Below are 22,880 nucleotides of genomic sequence, written 5' to 3'. Positions count from 1 at the left end.
GTAAATGCGGCGCATATGCGGTGGCGCAAGGGCAAACTTACGTGACGCATCTTGCCAGGGAACATAAATCTGCCCCTATGTCTTTAGTTACTGTTGTTGTTTTTGTATTTATAGTTTTGTATCTAGTTGCAATTTGTTTGTGTTTATATTCTTGTTAAAACAAATTGAGGACGGTGTGCGTGGACTGGAGCTTGGCTGACTGTGTGCGTGGACTGGCGCTTGGCTGGTGGTGTGCGTGGGCTGGCGCTTGGCTGGCGGTGTGCGTAGAATGGTGCTTGGCTGGCGGTGAGTGGGCTGGCGCTTGGCTGGCGGTGTGTGAGTAGTGACTTGCTGCTGGTCACTACACACACTGTTAGCCAAACGCCACTTCATGCAATCCGTGAGCTGGTGTGGTTGCTGTGTCAGGAATGTGGGCGTGTGAAAGGGAGGGGCCCTTGAATGGCGCTGTCTGCTGGTGTGAGTGTGGTAATGTGCTGGGCCCGCGGCTGGCAGTGTGAATGGTTTTGCATGTGTCAGACGTATAAAAGGTGTATGAATGGCCTGTAAAGTGGTTGCTGTCTTGCCGTGGCTTTACAGCTGACGAGCTGTGAGTCAATTGTTCAGTTCCTCGTCCTTTCAACTATTAACAGTGCATTTCATTTTTGTGAAACCTCTGGTTAATACAACTGTATATACTGAACCATCACTCACCCTTGTGCCAAATCCAACCAGTATGTCTGTGTGCTTGAAGAATATGTGGTTGTGCAGAAATATTGGTCTTTTCTGTGTTTCTCAGACAGGGTGTATCTTGTCCCTTTTTGTGAATGTTGTAATGTGTTGATTTCGTGCCTGGTGTTGTTAATGGTCCAGTGTGTATCACGTATGAAAGGTGTGTGAATGGCCTGTAAAGCGGTTGGTGCCTTGCCGTGGCTTTACAGCTCACGAGCTGCGAGTCACTGGTTCAGTTTTTTGTCCTTTCAATTATTGACAGTGCATTTCATTTTTGTGAAATCTCTTGTTAATAAAATTTTATATTCTGAACCATCACTCGCCCTCGGGCCAAATCCAACTAGTGTGTGTGTCTGTGCTTGAGGAATAGATGGCTGTGCAGTAATCTTGGTCTTTTTAGTCTCTCTGCCAAGGTGTACATTCCATCTAAAAATAACCTACCAACTGTACATATTGTTGTAAACTAAACACCCATGGGAGTACATGGTGATGTCTTCTCTTGTGGATACCAACACGTTATCTCACCCACAATGTCCTGCAAACCTCAAAATGTCGGTCACATTTTCCTTGCATTATTATGCCAAAATGTTCACGCTGCAGAAAGAAATAACAAATTTCCTACCCCCCCCCCGCCTTTCTCCAAGTGTCCCAAAAGAAATGGTACCTCACTCGTGTTGGAGGTCCAAATACCCGCGACAGGCAAGGACCCAAAACGTAGTGAGGCGACATCAAAATTGCCTATCACAAAACAACCTGGTTTTGCAAGGGGGGGGGGTCACCTGAGTTTTTGGCCCCGTGCTCGGCGGCCATCTAGGGAAACCTACCAAACCCACACATTACTGAAAACTAGACACCCGGGGAATTCCACTGAGGTGTGGCTTGCATGGATCCCCCAACGTTTCCTTACCCAGAATCCCCTGCAAACATCAAATTTAGCTGAAAAAAATCACTTTTTTCACATATTTTTGTGTGGGAAAGTTGTGGCATCACTAGGCTGACACAAATTTCCTACCACCCAGTGTTCCCCCGGGTCTCCCGATAAAAATTGTGCCTCACTCTTGTGGGAGGCCCAAGTACCCGCGACAGGCAAGGGCCCAAAACGTATTGAGGCGACATCAAAATTGCCTATCACAAAATGTTTTGGGCCCATGCCTGTCGCGGGTACTTGGGCCTCCCACACGGGTGAAGCACCATTTTTATCGGGAGACCCGGGGGAACGCTGTGTGGCAGGAAATTTGTGTCAGCCCGGTGATGCCACAACTTTCCCACACAAAAATGTGTGGAAAATTTGATTTTTTTCAGCAATTTTATTTTTTAACAACAAATTTTATTGGTTTTTCAAGGTACCAAATGGGCAAAGCCCGATGAGCATCAGACATGTAATAGTCATATTGTACAAGTGCAAGGCACCATATAGCATTCCCTTGACAGGTCTGCAGAACCCTCTCCCCCTTTCCCACGCACCGCACACCCTATATATACCAGCACACGAACATATAGCAAATATACCCTTTTACCACTGCACAACACCATTTCCCTAAACTGGTGAGTTGCTCACTACCAGTCTGTCTATTGGGTCTCTGGAGAGTATGGGCCCCAGTAATTATAAGTCTATATAGCGCACCCAAATCTTCTCATGTTTCTGCGGGCAGCCCCGTGCCTGAAAGACCGCAACCTCGGCCGATATACAGCGGTCCATCGCCCTCTTCCAGGCCCCCATACTGGGCGGGGACGTATCTTTCCAGTGTTGAGCTATGTCACGCTTGGCAATTGTAAGTCCCAGGAACAATAAATGACATTTATATCTGTTCTCTCCCCCTCCCCCCCATGTCCTCGGTGACATGCAGAAGAATCAGCCTAAGGTCGGCAGGAATATGGCACGCCAAAACCTGCCCTAAACAAGACCGAACGCCTGACCAGAAGTGCCGCAGCGCTACACAACTCCACACTGTATGAAGGAAGGACCCCTCCTCCGACTCACAACGGAGACACACGGGGGATTGAATGGCCCCCATTCTATATAGGCGTAGGCTATACCCTATGGAGGTACTTAAACTGAATCAGTCTGTAGCGGGTGGAGACCGCTGAATAACGGGGACTGGCCAATGCCTCCGCCCAATCATCGTCTGTGAGTGTGGGTACATCCGCCTCCCATGTCGCCAGAGTTCGGTGTAGAGTGGTGGTGGAGTGTGTAGTGATCGTCTGATAAATCTGTCTGATTTTATGCGCACCTAAATCCCCCATAAATAGTTGGCCCTCTAGCGGGTGAAACTCTGGAAGAGTTGTGAGTTCTCTTATGAGAGGGGACACAGCGTGTCGGAGCTGCAGGTATTTGTGGAACTGCGTTTTATGGAGGTTAAACTCTTCCTGTAGCCTCTGAAAGGATTTGAGAGTGGACCCCCGCATTATGTCACCCAACGCGGAGATCCCAATATCGTCCCATCTGCGGCACCCCATTAGTGTTGAGACTGGCCTAAGGTGTGAGCCCTGCCACAGGGGAGTTGCCGCGGTCAGCCTGCTCCACCACCCCATTTGTCGAACCACTCACCTCCAGATCTGAATGACGAGTCTACATGCCAGGGGAAGTTCTGCTAGTGACGAGGTGCTGTATAAGAAATGAAGCAGTGGTGTTCCTGCCAGGGAAAGACGTTCCACCACGTAGGCGGGGTCCGCCTGGGAGCCATACCACCAGTCGTTTAGCACGAGAAGATGCGATGCCCAATAATAGGCCTGAACATCGGCCGCGGCTCTCCCGCCGCAATATGTAGATTGGATACACATGGCCAGTGCCACCCGAACCGCACCTCCACCCCCAGAGAAACCTATTTAATAATGCATTGATTTGCCGAAACCACGACGGGGGAATTGGAAAGGGGTAGTTTTGTAGCTGATAAAGCAGGAGAGGCAAAGATACCATTTTGAATATGGCTGATCTGCGGTATAACGAGAGGGGAAGGTGAGACCAGACCGTTGTCTCGTTCCGAACTGTAGGAAGCAGCAGGGCGATATTGCGGGCCCAAGCTTCAGTAGGGCACCCCGAGATACCGGAAACTCGCCTCCGCCATGATCAGCTGCAAGGCCCAGGCCTGAGATCGTTGGTCCCCGCAGATAGGAAACAGAATGGATTTGGACAGATTAGCGTAAAGACCGGAGGTTTCCCCGAGAACCCATAGGATCTGCAACACCCGTGGCACAGATACCCAGGGATCTGACATAAAGAACAGGGTGTCATCTGCATAGAGCGCGATCCTGTCTGAGCATTCTGGAGACCAGTCCAGGCCGCGTAGGACCGAGTTCCGGCGGACCCATGCGGCTAACGGCTCTATGGCCAGCGCGAACAAGAGCGGGGAGAGCGGGCATCCCTGCCTGGTGCCCCTACGGATGGGGAAGGGGGCCGACCGGTGGCCTGCCACGCAAACTAATGCCGTGAGATCGGTATAAAGTAACTTCACATATGCCCTGAAGCAGGGACCTAGGTTGACTGCTTCCAAGAGTTTGTAGAGATACGACCAGCTCAATGTATCGAACGCCTTGTCGATATCTGCCAGCAGGACTGCCGCGGGGCGTTTCAAGCGATGGGCCTCCGCCACTGCGGTGTGGACACGCCGGATAGTATGCCTGGTGGACCGCTGTGGTATGAAACCAGACTGATCTGGGTGTACCAGATCTTGTATACACGTACGGAGGCGGTCTGCCAGCACCTTCCCCAGCAGCTTGGGCTCACAATTCAACAATAAAATGGGGCGATAGGAGCCGGGATCCTCTGGTGGGTGACCCGGTTTAAAAAACACCACGACCTCCGCATGTCTCCAATCCAGAGGGAGAATATGCTGCTCTGCGGCAGCGTGAAGCACCTTGAGCAGATGGGGACCTAAAGTCATTATGTGAGGCCGCAGGAAGTCACAGAGGAACCCGTTTGGACCCAGCACCTGTCCTGGGTGGGTGTTAGAGAGTGCCGACTGAAACTCCTCCAAGGAGATGGGTTCCTCCAAGGCGACGCTTTGTTCGTCCGAAAGGCGACGAGGAGGGATGTCCACAAAGAAGGCATCAATGAGAGGTTCCTGAAGGACCTCACGCTTCTCGTATTATGTCACATAGAAATCAGCAAAGGCCTGTACAACAGCCTCAGGGGAGGTGCATGCGACCCCACCAGGAGGCCGCAGGAGGGGTACCTGCGTCGGGGTTGCCCGAGCCTGACAGAGCCTATGCAGCATCTGACTAGATTTGTCGCCCCACTGGTAGATCCTGTGCTGGGTGGCCAGCCAGGCGTCTCTGGCGCAATCAGTTTGAACCTGATGGAGCAACTGTTGCACATGCAGGAGGTTTCGGCGGGCTGTGGGGTCCGAGCCCTCCACTACGAGGGACTGGAGCTCTGCTTGTCTGGTTTCCAGGTCTTTCACCTGAGCTAGGCGACGGTGCTATTCCCCCGTAGGATAACATGTCGGCTCCCCGGATCACAGGCTTAAATGCTTCCCATAGGATGATTGGAGATGAGCCTGTGTCTGAGTTAAGACTGAAATAGCCCGATCTAACATCTCCCTGTAATCCTCGTTGCAAAGCAGCCAGGGGACATACGCCACCTATAAGGGGCCCTGCCGGTCTGTAAATGCAGTTTGAGTTGAATCGGCGAATGATCCGAAAGTCCGCGAGGCATGAGGGTGGTATGTGCCACCCTGTGCAAATAACTACGAGGGAGGAAAAGGTAGTCAAGGTGCGAGAGAGCAGGATGTACTGACAACATGTATGTGAATCCGGTGCCACGTGTCCGCCCATCCCAGTGTGTGTGCTAGCGCAGCAAGTTTGAATGTAGCAGGGGATGTGTCCGGTTATCGGGCGTGCCACCTATCTAGCAGACCCATGATGTCATTCCAATCGCCCCCTAATATCACAAGGCCACCCGGGAGATACCCCCCAGAGTTGGGTTATTTTGTCTATAAAGGTCTGGCCTAGTGGTGGGGGGGCGTATATGCTGCCAATTGTAAGCTGTTCGCCGGCCAATATGCCGGAGATCACTGTAAAGCGGCCCCCCGGGTCCAGCCAGTGTTGTGTGATCTGAAGCGGCACTCTGCGATGAATAAGTATGGCCGTGCCCCGCGAGTAAAGCTGGAGTGATATACTGTAGCGTAGCCATAGCTTGCCTGGCATGGGGTTTTAGTGCCAAGCAGATGCGTCTCCTGAAGCAAAAGAACCTGTTGTAAAACAGCTCCGTTTAACTTTGTTAAGCAATCCACGTAGACTCCATGCAATAACATTTAGCATTCCCGGTGGGGGATCAACTGTCGTGTGGGTCATGTCTTGGTCCCCTGAGAATAAAGGACAACCTGTGTGTGCGTGATTAGGCAATAGAGTGCGTGTGCGGTGCGGAAGCAAAGAACAAAAACAAAATCAACTTATGAACTTTACCCAGTCCCCCCTCCACCCCCACCCCCATACTTCCAAGAACTCGCAGTATCTGTCATGGTAGAATCCCTCCCCGGGTCCCCAACATGATGACCCAAGTAGTTTCACCAATGGATCCCATCCTCCCAACTTACCCAACATCACCCAAAACGTGAGAGGTGTGCCACGTCAAGCTCCCTCTAAGGCCAATAGTGGGAACCTCTTCAGTGATAGCCAAGACACTCTCTTGTGAGACTAACGCCCATGGATCTCAACCCACCCCTGGGTGACGAACCATACAATATTGAGGGTCATGCCCAAATTGTCTCAGTCTTCCAACATCACCTAAAACGTAAGGGGCGTGCCATGTCCAGTTCACTCCCAGGTTAGTGGTGCAGATCCCTCCAAATATAGCCAAGACATTCCCATGAGAGACTAACACCCAAGGATCCCAACCCAACCCCGAGTGGCGAACAATAAAATACAGAATCAACTTGCCCCAATAGTCTCAGTCATCAGTGCCCGTCGGCTCCTGGGTGCGCCAATTAGAGCAGAACCAGTTGCGTCTTGATGTCGTGGCTCTGTCCTGGCGACCGCTCCGATGCGAGCTCTGGGAAGAGTCAGAGTCCAACGGGGGCGGTGAATGAGGTTTGAGAGAGCGTCGCTCGTTGGTCCAGGTGAAGACTTCTTCTGGTGTCTTGAAGAAAAATGTTTTTGCCCTGTACATTACCTTCAGTCGAGCTGGGAACAGCAGAGCGTAGGACAAGTTTAGTTTGAGTAAACGTCTCTTGGCAGACACAAAGGACTGACGTTGTTGCTGCACCATCCTTGTATAATCAGGGAAAACCATGATGGGATGAGAGTCGAAGACCATCTTGTCTTTATGTTGCCTGGCAGAGTCACGGTCGGCATAGTTAAGGAGGAGGGCGATCACTGGCCTCGGGCGCGCCCCCGGCGGCGGTTTCTTAGTCAGGGCTCGGTGGGCCCTCTCGACCACAAAGCATGAGGACCTGTTTTCGGGGGGCAAGAGAGCAGTCAGCCAACTTGATATGAATGTATCCATTGATGCCCCCACACAGCCCTCCAGGAAGCCAACTAGGCGGATGTTGTTGCAGCGGGTCCGCCCCTCGGCATTCTCGACCCGGGCAGCCAAATCCTGCGAGTGTTTGGTTAGTTTGTCCACTTTCAGCGGAGTCCTCAACAGTAGATACCCTGGTCTCAGCTTCGGTAATGCGGTCAACCGCTTTCCGCGAATCTTGTCGGAGAAAGGACACCTCCATGCCGACAGCCCCGATCTGGGCCTCGCGGGCAGTCCGTGACTGATGGATCGCCTCCAGCAGCTTTGCCGCATTGGACGACAGACCCTCAATGGTCTCCCCCCCAGGAGGGTTGGCAGCGGTGGTGTAGCGGTCCACTGTAGGTTGCTTGGGGGCCGACGCCCCTGTCTTATCCTTGCCCATGGGAACCGGTGACAGCCAGTCGAGGTGTCTCACTAGGTCGGCCCCCGATGGCCGATGAAAGGCGTGGCAGTGAAGAGCAGCAGTCGTCTACAAGGGGTAGCCTCTCGCCGGGCTCAACCGCAGGGTACCACTCCGGCGTCTTCGTGGCTTGGTCATCACGTCTCCCAGAGGTTCCCCAGCCATTGTGCTGCCAACAGATCAAGCCGTCACCCAGGCGGCCGCGGCGTCACCAGGGTGGCTATCGGTGAGGGACCCAGCCCCGCAAAGCACGTCGCAGGGTCACCCACTATCAGTCCGCCGCGGAGCCCCACACCACTCAAGAACGACAGATGGCGGACTCCTCACCGGCCCAGCGTCGAAGCTCCAGATGTCTCCGGCAGCATCGCAGCAGCTCACACGGCAGCCGGGACGCAGGCCGCCCTCCGCCTTGCCTCCGGATGATTTGCACCGCCAGACGAGGAACACTCCGGCTTTAGCCGGGTGGGCAGGTTTGTCCTGCAGCGCGTACCAACAGCGCGCCGATTCAAGGCCGGCGATTCCAGCCCGGGCCGCACCAGGCAGCGATGAAAGAGATGGGGGGAAGGGCGCCCCGCAAGAGTGCCACTGCGGGGGGCCCCGTCTCCTTGCCCCCGGCTGGATACGTGCGAGGCAGCACTGAGGCGGCGCAACTCCCCACCAATGATGCTAACGGCGGTATCCGGAGCCCTTTCGGCCACAAGGCCCATCGCAGCCGCGGGCTCAAGTGCTCCGCCCTCCGCCGACGGCACGGCCACAGCTGATCGTTGAGCCGGACGCGGTGGATCTAGTCTCCGGGACTCAGGAAACTTCACCCGGAGGATCGCAGCAGGAGTCGCAGCGAGAAACCCCCTTGAGAATCGCCAGAGGTCAAGGATACTGTAGGATTAGGGGGCCAAGGAGGGAAAGGACAGCGGAGCTCTAGAGAGACGCATCCGCCATGTTCGGCACCCCTTTTAGGTTAAATTTGACGTTTGCAGAGGGATTCCGGGTAAGGAAACGTTGGGGGATCCACGCAAACCATACCTCCCTGGAATCCCCCGGGTGTCTAGTTTTCAGAAATGTGTGGGTTTGGTAGGTTTCCCTAGATAGCCGCCGAGCACAGGGCCAAAAACAAAGGTGATCCCCCTTGCAAAACCAGGTCGTTTTGAGATAGGCAATTTTGATGTCGCCTCAATATGTTTTGGGCCCTTGTCTGCCGCGTGTACTTGGGCCTCCCACACGAGTGAGGCACCATTTTTATCGGGAGACCTGGGGAACGCTGGGTGGTAGGAAATTTGTGTCGGCCCGGTGATGCCACAACTTTCCAACACAAAAATGTATGAAAAAAGTTATTTTTTCAGCTAAATTTGAGGTTTGCAGGGGATTCTGGGTAAGGAAACGTTGGGGGGGATACACACAAGCCATACCTTCATGGAATCCCCAGGTGTCTAGTTTAAAAAATTGTATAGGTTTGCTAGATTTCCCTACGGGCCAGCAGAGCTAGGGTTCAAAAACTACAGCTAGGCACTTTGCCAAAAAAGGGTCATTTTTAGGTCTCGCCTTGCTATCGCGTAACCGATTGCAAAGCAAGACTATAGAATACGGGTTTCAAAAGTGCTCCCAAAAAGCGGATTGCATGGCTAGCACGCGCACAATCACGCGCATCGTGCCGCCATGCAATCCGCCTTTTGGGAGCACTTCAAAGGGTCCGCTCCCCCGCCCCCAAGCGCGCGCGCGCCACGCTCCGCCGGGCTTGTTTTTCTTTTTTTTTTTAAACTTCAAGCGCGAGGCGCGCGTGTGGCCAATGCTTGTTACTCTGAGATTCTTGTAAAGTTTCAGGGAGAAATTCACTATACTGGAGGTGGTTTGGTTTCCCAATTAAAAGGCGTAGTTTCGAAAGCCTCCCTATAAAGTTAAGCAAAGGAAGTGACGTCCTCGTCTAACCGACTCTGTGTCCAAGCAGGGTGTTCATTCTGGCTCCCGCTTGATCAGGTAACGGATATGGCTTGCTTGCTGCCGGCTGTGTTGCTTCTCTGTGTGATTGCAGTGATCAGCGTAGCAGCGCGTGGATATTCTCCAAGGAGAGTCCACGAAAGTGCAATTTCATCAGCCAAGAAGAACCACGAGAGGGATCAAAGCAGAAACAAGCGACCGGCCGCCGGTATTGTGCACAGCCCTGTGAGTACTGCAAAGCTAGATTGTTCAAATGTGTGTTTAAAGCAGAGCAACCCTGAGACAAGCGGCTGCGTGTCATATAAGTGAGCCCCGGCAGCGCTAACATGAGACATGGTGGTCCAGGTTTAGAAACGCATCATGAAACGCAGCGTTGCTCCCTGTTAGGTGCATTGCATGACAGGGGCAGAGCTTTAAGTGGGCCGGGTCCCTCCGGGTCTCGGGTCGAGTAGTATATTTATGTCCTTAACTCTACTGATGATTATAAGCAATTAATGTAATGACTTTTCAAGTAATCCAAGTCAAGGACTAAGATTCCGTTTATATTTCCCATGTTTTACTAAATCTTGCACTCCACTTGAGTGTTAGCTATTCTCAGGATGTTTTGTTTTTGGGTGTTTTTTTCGTGCAGCATTACTTTTATATACTACATGCAGGGCTTTGAGTGGGATGGAAAAACGGGGGGGTGTGTGTGCCTGGCAAAGGGGCGTGGCCAATGTAATAAAGGGCGTGGCTTAATACACGTCAGCTAAAAAAATCTGTGCATAGCATAGTGTGCCACCCGACTTGTATTTTGCTGTTTCTGTCATTATATCCAGATATATGATACAACAAGTAGTATCATACCTACAAGAAGTCGGGGCTATTGGCTTTGTCGAAGGTTGTTAGTTACATAAGATAAATAAGCAGCAACTATGGCTTGTATATAATATTAAAACAGATTCTACTTGTTTTTTTGCTTGCTAAAGGATCAGCGCGGCGCCCGGTTCAGGGACACCGTGCTTTGTTCGTTTGTTTTTTTAAAAACTTTATTGGTGAGCGTGCGCTCTGCATTTAGATGCCGCTGAATTTGGCCCTGAGGCAGAAAGAGTTCGTCTCGTGGCTGGAATCTTCCTCTCGGATCCAGAATAGAGATGTGCAGTGTGCTTTGTTTCGTTCTTTTATTTTTTTATTTTATTGGTGAGCGTGGCGCCCGCTTCAAGGACACCGTACTCAGTGTTAAAGTAAAAAAAAAAAAAGAAACGTGGTTTCCTTGAAGCGGCGCCGCGCACAAATGCTTGTTTTTTTCTGTCACCCTTCTCTTTTTCTGTTTCCCCTCCCTCTTGTTTCCGGTCCTCTCGACTGTTTTTCTCTCCCCGTCTGTCTTTTCTCCTCTCTCGCTTTCCCTTTCCCGAAGTGTCTCTGATGTGGAGACGGGGCTCCCACTGCCAAAGTACGCTCTGGCAGTTGCTCTTCTGAGACTAGGGTGGCATTATCTGGGCTGTAGTCACATCACACAGGCTGATGCAGTGTTACATCTCCCTGCTCTTGCAGTGTTGGCTTAACACCATCACTTCAGGACAGAATAATAGTGCACCAGGGAGACAGATGCACAGCTAGGAAGACTGGGTCTCACATTACCAAGTTCCTGCTTCATGCAGAGATTTGAATTGTTGGAAAAGGAGCATGAGACCTCTGGTCCCAAATGAATGGTTCTTACTGCGGCACAGGGAATGGCGTGCGGCCTTAAAAAGGAGGCTTGTTACAATGGTGCCTCTGGGGTTACTGCTTCTAATGAATTACTTGCGTATTTCTTAACAATACAGCAGTGCCTCTGAAATGTTTCAAACATAGCTGGGCGCGGACATGCAACACGTTTCACTTTGCTTCGGGGATTCTAGAGAGACATGTCCAGCTTTTGGTTCAGCTGCTCTGGAAGCTGTTTCTTTAAAGGCATTGTTACGTGCATGGTTGCTTTGCATAACATAACACAGCATGACTGGATGTGACATGATAAAACATAACATATTTAAGTTGAGGATAAAAGAAAGCTAATGTAGACAATTCCTCTTCATGATCGTGTGGACATGGGTACCTAGACCATTTTTCAGAAAAGAGCGGTTCAGTCCAGTTTTCAAAAGCCTTTTCAGACATAACCAAATCTAGAGCGGGTAATTTGTAACTGGAAAGTAACTGTTTCTTAGAACCTGGATGTTTAAAAGCAGCCTATTGTTTAACAGTATTAGAAAGTACCATCGTAACCCTGTAAAACAAGCATTTGCAATTTGCATTGCATTTGGGAGAGTTTGAGCTATTGGTATTGTAAATGACAATGCCTTTTAATTATGTGTTTTGAAAACCGGCAAGCGGTGCCTAAATACTTACAATCCATGCTTACTGAATGAAGGGTGGCAGTTAAAGGGGCGAAGTTGTTGCCAGCCTTGCTTCTCATAAACAACAACTATAAGCATGAAGTACATTTACACACCACTTGCAGATTTTCAAAACACATAAATAAAAGACATTGTCATTTACAATGCCAATAGCTCAAACTCTCGGAAATGCGAGACCTATTGCATTGCAAATGCTTGTTCACTGTGAAATGGTGGTGTGTCCTTGCTGCGTTTTGCGTCGTTTCATGTCGGGGGCACTAGGCCTACCCACGCAAGTGAGGTAACATTTTTCTTGGAAGACTTTGGGGAACGCGGGGTGGGTGGAACTTTGTGAATCCACGCATAGTCCAGAACTTTCCACCACAGAAATGTGAGGATAATTAGTTTTTTTGACAATCTTTTAGGTTTGCAAGGAATTCTGGGTAACAGAACCTGGTGACAGGCAGTCAAGTCACCCCATATTTAATTCCTCTGGGTGACTAGTTTTCAAAAATGTATAAGTTTACTAGGTTTTCCCTAGGTGCCGGCAGAGCTAGGGTTAAAAACTGTGAAATTGTGGTGTGTCCACGTTGCGTTTTGTGCTGTTTCCTGTTGCGGGCACTAGGCCTACCCACACAAGTGAGGTACCATTTTTCTCGGAAGACTTTGGGGAATGCGGGGTGGGTGGAAATTTGTGGATCCACGCAGATTCCAGAAGCACAAGTTACTTACTTGTGTAACGATATATCTGTAAGAGACATTAGTTAGTGATAGATTCCTTACCTTAAAATATCCGGAAAGTTTTCGTCAGTAGTACCCCTGCGCGTCGGTAGGCATCGTCGTACGGCTCCGCGTACGTCACTGGCGATGTAGCTGCTGAGATGACGTCGTCAGAGCTACTTAGGTGCGCCCGCGCGAGCTGACGTCAGTTCTGTACACAACTTTTTCGCACCAGAATCGCAGAGCCATGCCAGAGACCGACTACTGGTGCAATAGAACTAGAGCCCTGAAAGGGATGACCTGAACCCTAGAGAAAAGTTCGAAGAACGGGGAGGATGGGCGGGCGGTAAGTTACTTGTGCATCTGAGACACATTAGTGATAGATTCCTTACCTTAAAATATATACCCAAGCAATACCAACCCCGGCGATGGGTCTGCAAAGTGAGATTACACCAGAAAGTTACGGAGAACTGTACAGCCAAAGAAGCCGTCTCTCCGGACCGGACTGTCAAGGAAATAATGCTTAGTGAAATTATGCAGCGAGGCCCAAGTGGCCGCCTGACAGATGTCTTGCAGGGGGACACCACGTCCCAACGCTGTAGTAGCTGCTGTCACCCGGGTAGAATGGGCGTGCAGCCTAACCGGAGGTTCCTTTTTAGCCAGAGTGTAACAGGCTTGAATGCACAAGACCACCCATCGGGAGATAGTTCGCTTGTGCACAGCCCGGCCTTTCTTGGCGCCCACGTAGCCAACCAAGAGCTGGTCATCCACCCGGAACTATTGGTAGTGTGGTTGAGATAAAACGAGAGAGCACGTTTTGGGTCCAGACGGTGGAGCCTCTCTTCTTCTCTTGAAGGGTGCGGAGGCGGAAAGAAAGTGGGCAGAGTTACAGTTTGCCCAAGATGAAAGGCAGAGACTACTTTTGGTAGAAAGGAGGGACGCGGTCGAAGCACAACCTTGTCCAGATTAATCGCCAGGAAAGGAGGTTTGCAGTCAAGAGCCTGGAGCTCACTCCCCCGCCGAGCAGAGGTGATGGCCACCAGGAAGCCAGTTTACAGTCAATAACCGCAAAGGACAGTTATGAAGAGGCTCAAATGGAGCGCACATCAGATATGTGAGAACCAGGTTCAAGTCCCATTGAGGCATCCCAAAAGGAATAGGAGGGAAAAGGTGAGTAATGCCTTTGAGAAATCTATTGACAATCGGGGACTTGAAAAGAGAGGGCTGATCAGGCAACCTAAGAAAAGCTGAAAGAGCAGAGAGGTAGCCCTTGATAGTGCCCAAAGCAGAGCCCTGCTGGGCCAAAGAAAGGAGGAACAATAGCACCTCAGAAAGAGGGGCAGCAAGAGGATCAACAGACTTAACTGTGCACCATGCCACACATTTTTTCCACCGACAGGCGTACACCGTTTTAGAGGAGGGACACCTGGCTGCCAAAATCACATTACAGACTTCGGGAGGCAAGTCAAATGGAATCAGCTGTCGCCGCTCAATCTCCACGCAAGGAGGTGGAGGCTGGACAGGTTCAGGTGAAGGACCATCCCCTGTTGCTGCAACAGGAGATCCTCCCGAAGAGGCAGTTGGATCAGGGGATCCACGCTCATACTGAGTAGCTCGGGATACCAAACTCTTCGAGCCCACTTCAGTGCCACAAGAATGACTTGGGCCCGGTCGCGCCTGATCTTCTTCAGCACTCTGGGCAGAAGTGGTATAGGCGGAAAGGCGTAAAACAGACCGCAACTCCACTCGCGACGAAAAGCGTCGCCTAGCGAGTGCCACCTTGGAAACACCAACGCGCAGAACTGCTGACATTGCGCGCTCTCTTTGGTGGCGAATAGATGTAACCAAGGTTCTCCCCACTGCTGACCTTGCACCACCTCCGAGTGAAGACGCCATTCGTGATCCAGCATGTACCGTCGGCTGAGTTCGTCCGCCCTGGCGTTCAGTGAACCTGCCAGGTGTTGAACCACAAGGAAATGCCTTGACGTTCCAGCCACGTCCAGAGACGTAGAGCCTCCTGACATAGGGTCTATGACGACCCCACCCCGCCTTGCTTGTTGCAGTACCACATGGCAGTGGTGTTGTCTGTGAACACCTACACTACTCTCCCCTTGACAGATGGAAGGAATGGTTTCAGTGCAAGTAGGATCGCCCTGAGCTCCAAAAGGTTGATATGGAGTCCTCTGATCTCCGCCTCTCCCATGTGGCCGCCCCATCCCAGGAGGGATGCGTCCGTCACTACTGTGTGCTCCGGTTGGGGAAGGGAGAGGGATCTGCCGCTGACCCAATGCTGGTTCGTGAGCCACCACCGCAAGTCCTGTGCAGTGCCCTCTGAGATCTGGACATAGTAGGACAGGTTCCCCCAATGCTGCGTCCACTGGAACTTCAGGTCCCATTGCAGAGCCTGCATATGCCATCTGGCATGGTCGATTAGTAGGATGCAGGAGGCCATGAGGCGCAGGAGGCCATGAGGCCCAGCAGCCTCAGTGTCTTCCTGACCGAAACCCAGGACCAGGGCTGAAAGATCGGAATCATAGCCCGAATGTCCCGGACTCGCTGTTGAGGAGGATAAACCCGAAACTGCGCCATATCCAGAACTGCTCTGATGAAGAGGAGCTTCTGAGACGGAATCGGGTGCGACTTTGGCATGTTGATGGAAAACCCCAGCAAATGCAGGTGGTCGGCTGTAGTCTGGAGGTGGGAGACGACTGCCTGGGGCAAGCCCGCTTTCAACAGCCAGTCGTCGAGATAGGGGGAAGACTGAAACCCCTGATCTGCGCAGATGAGCTGCGACCACCGCCATCACTTTCGTGGACATCCAAGGGGTGCTGGTAAGGCCAAATGGGAGCACGGTGAACTGAGAGTGCTCGTGGCCCACCGTGAACCGTAGGTAACGCCGGTGGGCTGGCAGGATGAGAATGTGAAAATAAGCATCCTGCAAGTCCAACGGGTCTAGAGAAGACAAGACCTGAGCTAGCGTGAGCATCTTGAACTTATCCTTCCGGAGGAAGCGATTGACGTTCCGGAGGTCTAAGATAGGGCGCAGACCTTTGTCCTTCTTCGGAACCAAGAAGTAGTGGGAGTAACAACCACAACCTACTTCTGGCGTCGGAACGCGCTCGATGGCCCCCTTGCCGTAACTTCCTGCTGGAGAAGTGCCAAGTGTTCCCCCGACATGCGGTGGTACTGAGGAGGCATGGCTGGAGTGGTAGATTTGAAGGGGAGGGAGTAGCCCCTGCGAACTATTTGCAGAACCCACCTGTCCGAGGTTATGGAATGCCAGTGGGGAGGGTGATGGCTAGTCCTGCCACCCACTGGCGTCAGGTGGGCCTGAAACAGCGGACTAGGAAGGTTTAGAGGCGGAGGCGGTAGGGGAGGTGGTGGGCTGACCAATCCGCTGTCCCCGGGATTCACCACGGCGGGTCCCACGTCCGCGGCTGCGCTGAGACTGTGGCTGCGCAGACTTGCGGGTCTGAAAAGAACACGCCTGGGTGCCCCGACCTTGGCCTCAAAAGGACCGAAAAGCGGACCCCGAGGGAGTACGCATGGTGGCGAGACCCAAAGACTGAGCCGTAGCCCGAGAGTCCTTAAACCATTCCAGGGTGCTATCCGCCTTATCACCAAAGAGGCGTGTACTGTCAAAGGGCATGTCCAACAGGGTGTTCTGGACATCCCCAGAGAAGCCAGTAGTGCGGAGCCAAGCATAACGACGGAGTGCCACGGTTGTGGAAAGTGCCCTACCGAGAGAATCGTTCGTGTCAAGCCCACAACGAATAGTAAATTTTGCAGCATCTCTACCCCCGGTAATGGCTTGGGAGAGAACCGCCCGTGCCTCCACAGGGCACTGAGGTAGCACCTGTGCCACAGTGTCCCACACAGAATGGGAATAGTGGCCTAGCAGGCACGCAGTATTTACCGCCCGCAAGCCAGAGTTGGCAGATGTGAAAATCTTTTTCCCAAATTGCTCCAGTTTCCTAGATTCCTTGTCCAGAGGAGCAGAAGGGAACGCACTCGGCGAGGCAGAAGCCTGGACAACCAGACTCTCAGGCGTCGCGTTGTGTGAGAAAGCTGGGGTCGCCCAGCGCCGGGCGATGGCGGCGCGCCACTCCCTTGTCTACAGGGACTCCTGTGTTAGGTTTGATCCAGGTGCCCAACAGGATATCCGTAAGCGCTTCATTGAAGGGCAGTAACGGCTCCGCAGAGGACTGCGGCTGCAGGACCTCAGTCAGGAGATTGGTCCTGATAGGTTCAGAAGGGAGCTCGAGGTGAAGAACCTCAACTGCCTGACGTAAAACCACCAAAATAGTCCCAACCTCCTCCATGGCCACGGAAGAAGGGCACCGAGTGCTAGGGTGTGGAGAGAAATCCAGATCCACTGGACCCTCCACATCACCTTCCCACTCAAGCTCATCCTCGTATTGAGCTGCAAGAGGGTCCTCAGACCCCTCCCAGTATTCCCCTTCATCCACCGGTTGCTGAAGGGGCCGGAAAGGACGAGGTGCCCTGGGAAACGGGATAAACTCCCCTCCAAGAAATGGAATGGGAGGGTGAGATACCAGTACCGGGTCGGCGCCGTCCGGTGGCAGCGCCGCGCCCGGCGCCGGATCAAGGGCCGGCGGTGAGGCCGAGTCGGCACCGGCGCCCGGTCCGAGGCTGGGGGCGCCACAGGGTATGGTGCCGTCATAGCCAAGGCCAGAGGCAGCAGCACGGGGGCAAACCCTTCCGATGGATCCGTGGGGCCCACAGGCGCTCCGAGGGACCCAGCGGGGCAAACAAATGGTCCAATGCCGACATAAAGGCCTGCACCTCGTCCAAAGTCGCGTGCGGCCCCGGAAAGGGAGGGTATGTCTTCAGGCAACAACGGAGGCTCCAAAGGAGCCGCGGGGGAGTTACCACCCATCCTCTCCACCGCATCCTGTGACTGGTGAGGGGTAGAAGAAGAGCGATGATGCTTCTTTGACTTTTTATGGCACTGAGACTTACCTGTCCCCGATTCCGACGAGCGATGCTGATGTCTCCGCGACCGGTCCCTTGACCTCCCACGGGATCGGGATCTTTATTGGCACGGAACCGAATGCCGGACCTCCAACAACTTTCGGGAACGCTCCTGCAAAGCTTTTGGCGCCATGGCCCGGCAATCGGGGCACGCCTCGGGGTCATGGGCGTGCCCCAAGCAGAAGAGACACACGTTGTGAGGGTCCGACACCGACATGTTGCGGTGGCAGGCCCTACAGGACTTAAACCCGGACATCTCTATTGCACCAGGAGTCAAGCACACAACAAAAGAAGTTGTTAGAAACCAAGTTAAACTTTTAACTAGGGGTACTGCTCTCTCTCGGATCTGCGCTGCTGCTCGGAAAAAGAAAGAACTGACATCAGCGCGCGTGGGCACGTCTAAGTAGCTCTGACGACGTCATCTCGGCGGCTACGACGCCAGCGACATATGCGGAGCCGTACGATGACGCCTACAGACGCGCAGGGGTACTGCTGACGAAAACTTTCCAGATCCAGGCTGACGCCTGGGGATATTCTAAGGTAAGGAATCTATCAATAACATGTCTCTTTCAGATCTTTCCACCACAGAAATGTGAGGAAAATTTGTTTTTTTGACAATTTTTTAGGTTTGCAAGGGATTCTGGGTAACAGAACCTGGTGAGAGCCAGACAAGTCACCCCATCCTGGAATCCGCTGGGTGTTTAGTTTTCAAAAATGTATAGGTTTGCTAGGTTTCCCTCGGTGCTGGCAGAGCTAGGGTTAAAAAACTACAGCTAGGCACTTTTCCAAAAAAGGGTAATTTTTCACTGTGAATTTGTGGTGTGTCCACGTTGCGTTTTGCGCCGTTTCCTGTCGCGGCACTAGGCCTACCCACACAAGTGAGGTACCATTTTTCTCGGAAGACTTTGGAGAATGCGGGGTGGGTGGAAATTTGTGGATCCACGCAGATTCCTGAACTTTCCACCACAGAAATGTGAGGAAAATGTGTTTTTTTGACAATTTTTTAGGTTTACAAGGGATTCTGGGTAACAGACCCTGGTGAGAGACAGTCAAGTCATCCCATCCTGGATGCCCCTGGGTGTCTAGTTTTAAAAAATGTATAGGTTTGCTAGGATTCCCTAGGTGCCGGCAGAGCTATGGTTAAAAAAATATAGCTAGGCACTTTGCCAAAAAAGGGTCATTTTTCACTGTGAAATTGTGCTGTGTTCACGTTGCGTTTTGCACCGTTTCATGTCGCGAGCACTAGGCCTACCCACCCAAATGAGGTACCATTGTCCTCGGAAGACTTTGGGGAATGCGGGGTGGGTGGAAATTTGTGGATTCACACATATTCCAGAACTTTCCACCATAGAAATGTGCGGAAAATGTGTTTTTTTGACAAATGTTTAGGTTTGCAAGGGATTCTGGGTAACAGACCCTGGTGAGAGACAGTGAAGTCACCCCATCCTGGATGCCCCTGGGTGTCTAGTTTTCAAAAATGTATAGGTTCGCTAGGATTCCCTAGGTGCCGGCAGAGCTAGGGTTAAAAAAATACAGCTAGGAACTTTGCCAAAAAAGGGTCATTTTTCACTGTGAAATTGTGCTGTGTTCACGTTGCGTTTTGCACCGTTTCATGTCGCGAGCACTAGGCCTACCCACCCAAATGAGGTACCATTGTCCTCGGAAGACTTTGGGGAATGCGGGGTGGGTGGAAATTTGTGGATTCACACATATTCCAGAACTTTCCACCATAGAAATGTGCGGAAAATGTGTTTTTTTGACAAATGTTTAGGTTTGCAAGGGATTCTGGGTAACAGACCCTGGTGAGAGACAGTGAAGTCACCCCATCCTGGATGCCCCTGGGTGTCTAGTTTTCAAAAATGTATAGGTTCGCTAGGATTCCCTTGGTGCCGGCAGAGCTAGGGTTAAAAAAATACAGCTAGGAACTTTGCCAAAAAAGGGTCATTTTTCACTGTGAAATTGTGGTGTGTTCACGTTGCGTTTTGAGCCGTTTCCTGTCGTGGGCACTATACCTACCCACACAAGTGAGGTAACATTTTTATCGGGAGACTTAGGGTAATTCAGATTTGTAAAGCAACAGTTATTACCTATTGACTTTCAATGCTATTCTGCCTTCCAAATGAAAGACAATATGTAAAGAAGTCAGTTTGAAAAATGCCCGATAATTCTCACGCTAGTATGAGTATTCCCAATTTTTGAAATGTGCAAATATCTACTGTTTCTAAACTCTACATTTTGTTCCCATTTCAGAAATACATAGGTTTCTTTCATACCGAATTTTCCATGTATACATTTTCCCAGAATAATTGCTATATACCTGGTACATAATAAAAAACCATTGCAAGTCGCTGCTCAGTTTTTGGCTCTGGGTTCGTCGGGTTCTTGGTGAACCTACAAGTCCTATATATCCTCATAACCAGTAAGGTCCCGCAGATGTAATGGTATATTGCTTTCAAAGAGCTGTCATAATTAGAAGAAGTTACAGGTGAAAACGTTAACACAAAAGGCTGTTTTTTTCAACTAATTTTCAATTTTTCCTATATTTAACTGTTCGTTTCTATAAAGAAACCTTGAAGGATCTACACAAATGACCCCTTGCTGGATTCAGAATTTTGTCTCCTTTACTAAAATGTATAGCTGTCCAGGATCCATTATTGCTTTCATACCCATTTCTACCATTAACTGGAAGGAGGTTGAAAGCACAAAAAATAGCAAAAATAGGCTATGTCCCAGAAAATGCCAAAACTGTGTAAAAAATGTTGGTATTCTGACAAAAGTCTCTCATTCCCTAAAATCTTGGAAAATTGTGATTTCAGCCCCACAAACCCTTTTTTGATACCATTTGCAGGGAAAAAAACAGATAATTTCTTTTGCAGCCCTTTTTTCCAATTTTTCCCCCCAAAAACTAAATTTAGCTGTATTTTGGCAAATTTCTGGGTCCCCTCCAGGGGAGTCCACAAACCCTGGGTACCTTTAGAATCCCCATGATGTTGGAAGAAAAGGACGCAAATTTGGCGTGGATCCCTTATATGGTCAAAACGTTACCGGGGCCTAAGCGCAAACTCCCCCAAATAGCCAAAAAAAAGGCTTAGCACGGGGGGGGGTAGTTCTAGCAGCGAAGGGGTTAAATATAAGCAAAATGGAGTAGCGTTGGGATGTCAACTATTTTATGATGACAGAAAAGGTGACCAATGAAAAGAGGGATTGTTCAGGAAAATTTGAAAATGGTATAGGAAACCTGGTGCGGCCATTTAATTTCCCACTAGATGAACAGGTTGACTCAAATCAGTTTTCAGCCCACAGTATTTCTTTCGCAATAAGACAGCTTATGCTGTCTGGTAGGCCTACCCTGAAAAGTGGATTTTGGCTGCGCCCTTGCAAGATGTGTTTGCACAGGAACTAGCCTTTGACCAGGGCCCCTGTCAACCCACAATGCATACACCAAAAGTAATGCTTATGACCGCACAATTTTTATAATAACTAAAAGGTCTTCATGCCACATCCTTAAATTACAATATCTACACAGAGATCATACAGTATTCATAGGCGTGTCTGATAAACTGTTAAGGTAAGATGTATGTGTCATCTCATGTTATCATTTATTTGTGATAACATCCTTTACATTGAGTGAGGTAATGAGCATTGTACGTGGTGTGCAAGTTATGAGTTGCATAGCATGTGTGCCATCTATGGAATTTCTGACGTGTTGACATTGCTCTCCGATCTGGCCGAGGTAAGCCCCTACTTCGGTCTCTGCTTCAACACTTCTGCCGCGGAATCTCTTGTACCCGCAATTAACTAATTCTTCCCCTCCACAGGTCTATTCAGACCATGAGCAGCTCCCGCAAGGCGGACCAGCCCCTACCTAAAATTACAAGCCCAATGGTGGCTTTACGGCAGACACGCTATTCACTTGCATTTTAAACCAGGTAAAGCTAATTCCTTATGTAATGCGCAGCTTTGCAGGCATCTCCACCTTATCTTAAACAGTCCCTTAATTTCAGGACCGTTGCGGCAGTTCATTGTAACCCTTTCCGCTCTTCTGATCATCTTCACCGATCGCTAATCACACCAGGTATGTGCTCGTTCATGAGAACTCACCGTGTTCACTGAACTCGGGCAACTGCAGTTTCATTCTCCCTGATAGCCAGTGCGTATACTGCTTGCAACCGTGCCCAGGGCAACCACTACTCGCCCCCCCCCTGCATGTCCTGCATGTTTCTTGGCCCTTCTTATGAGCCATCCCACGCGCCACTTCAATGTTTGCCATTGCGTCGTTTTTTCATTCACGGTTTTTAGCTCACGGTTAGATGAAACTGAACGCCGCCATCACTTAGCACGAACTTTCCACTCTTATATACTTTGCTGATTGTTGCTTTTTCTTTTTTCTTCCCCTGCTCTCCTTTCATTCCAACATGTATTCAAGCTATTTATTCAGGCACTACCTCAATGTCCTGATGATGATCCCATATATGTGGTTAAGGGATCGAAACGTCGTCGACCAATAAGTACACCTTATATACCTACCTATTGAGTAATTCTGATGTGTATTGGTGTCCGCAGCAAATGTTTTGTTTGTTATATGTAGATGTATAAAATGCAAACAAACTCTCTTGCCTGAGCCCTTTTTCTCTTGTGTGTATACATTTTTTCTTCATTGTCTGTCCCCTGTATATATTCCTAATTGTTTGTTATTCTGTTTTGTAGGATGCAGGCTTGTGTCCCACCAGTTTATTTTTGTCTTAATCATTGAAAGTAACGATTGGACTTATTTGTCCGGCTGGACAAACCCCAATATAGTACTGGCTCTTAGACTATATTTATCAGTTGTTGTTCCCATTTTAGCCTGGTCTTGGGATCACTGTGCCTTATAGCTAACTACTACCCAAGGTCCCTGACCGAAGTTTATTGGGTTCCCTTGTTTCCTAAAATATCTATGGATTGTGGAGCTAATCATAGCTGCTGGAGAATTTGAGAGTTTTTTTGGTTTTATTTTGTAACCATAAGTGCACTTTAACTGTGTTTTTCAGTGAACTTTATATATATACAGAGTGTGGGTTCAAGGGCAATAGAGACAGTGTTTTCCCACCTTTCAGTCAATCCACGAGGGTAAGATTTATTTTAATTTGGCATCTTCATGGCAGCACCCACTGAGGAATACAATGAGGAACTACAAGGACCATGATGCATTCCTGCACACGCCCACCGGGGCGGGACTTTGGTATTAATTAGAGTTCCTCAAGGCAGCCGTGACTGTGTAGCAGCCAGTGATCAAGGACACAATGGTGCCCGAAACGCGTTTGGCCAGTTTAAGCAG

Source organism: Triturus cristatus, chromosome 4_1 (assembly GCF_964204655.1).
Source record: "Triturus cristatus chromosome 4_1, aTriCri1.1, whole genome shotgun sequence".
Classification (NCBI taxonomy): domain Eukaryota; kingdom Metazoa; phylum Chordata; class Amphibia; order Caudata; family Salamandridae; genus Triturus; species Triturus cristatus.
This window is presented reverse-complemented; position numbering follows the sequence as displayed.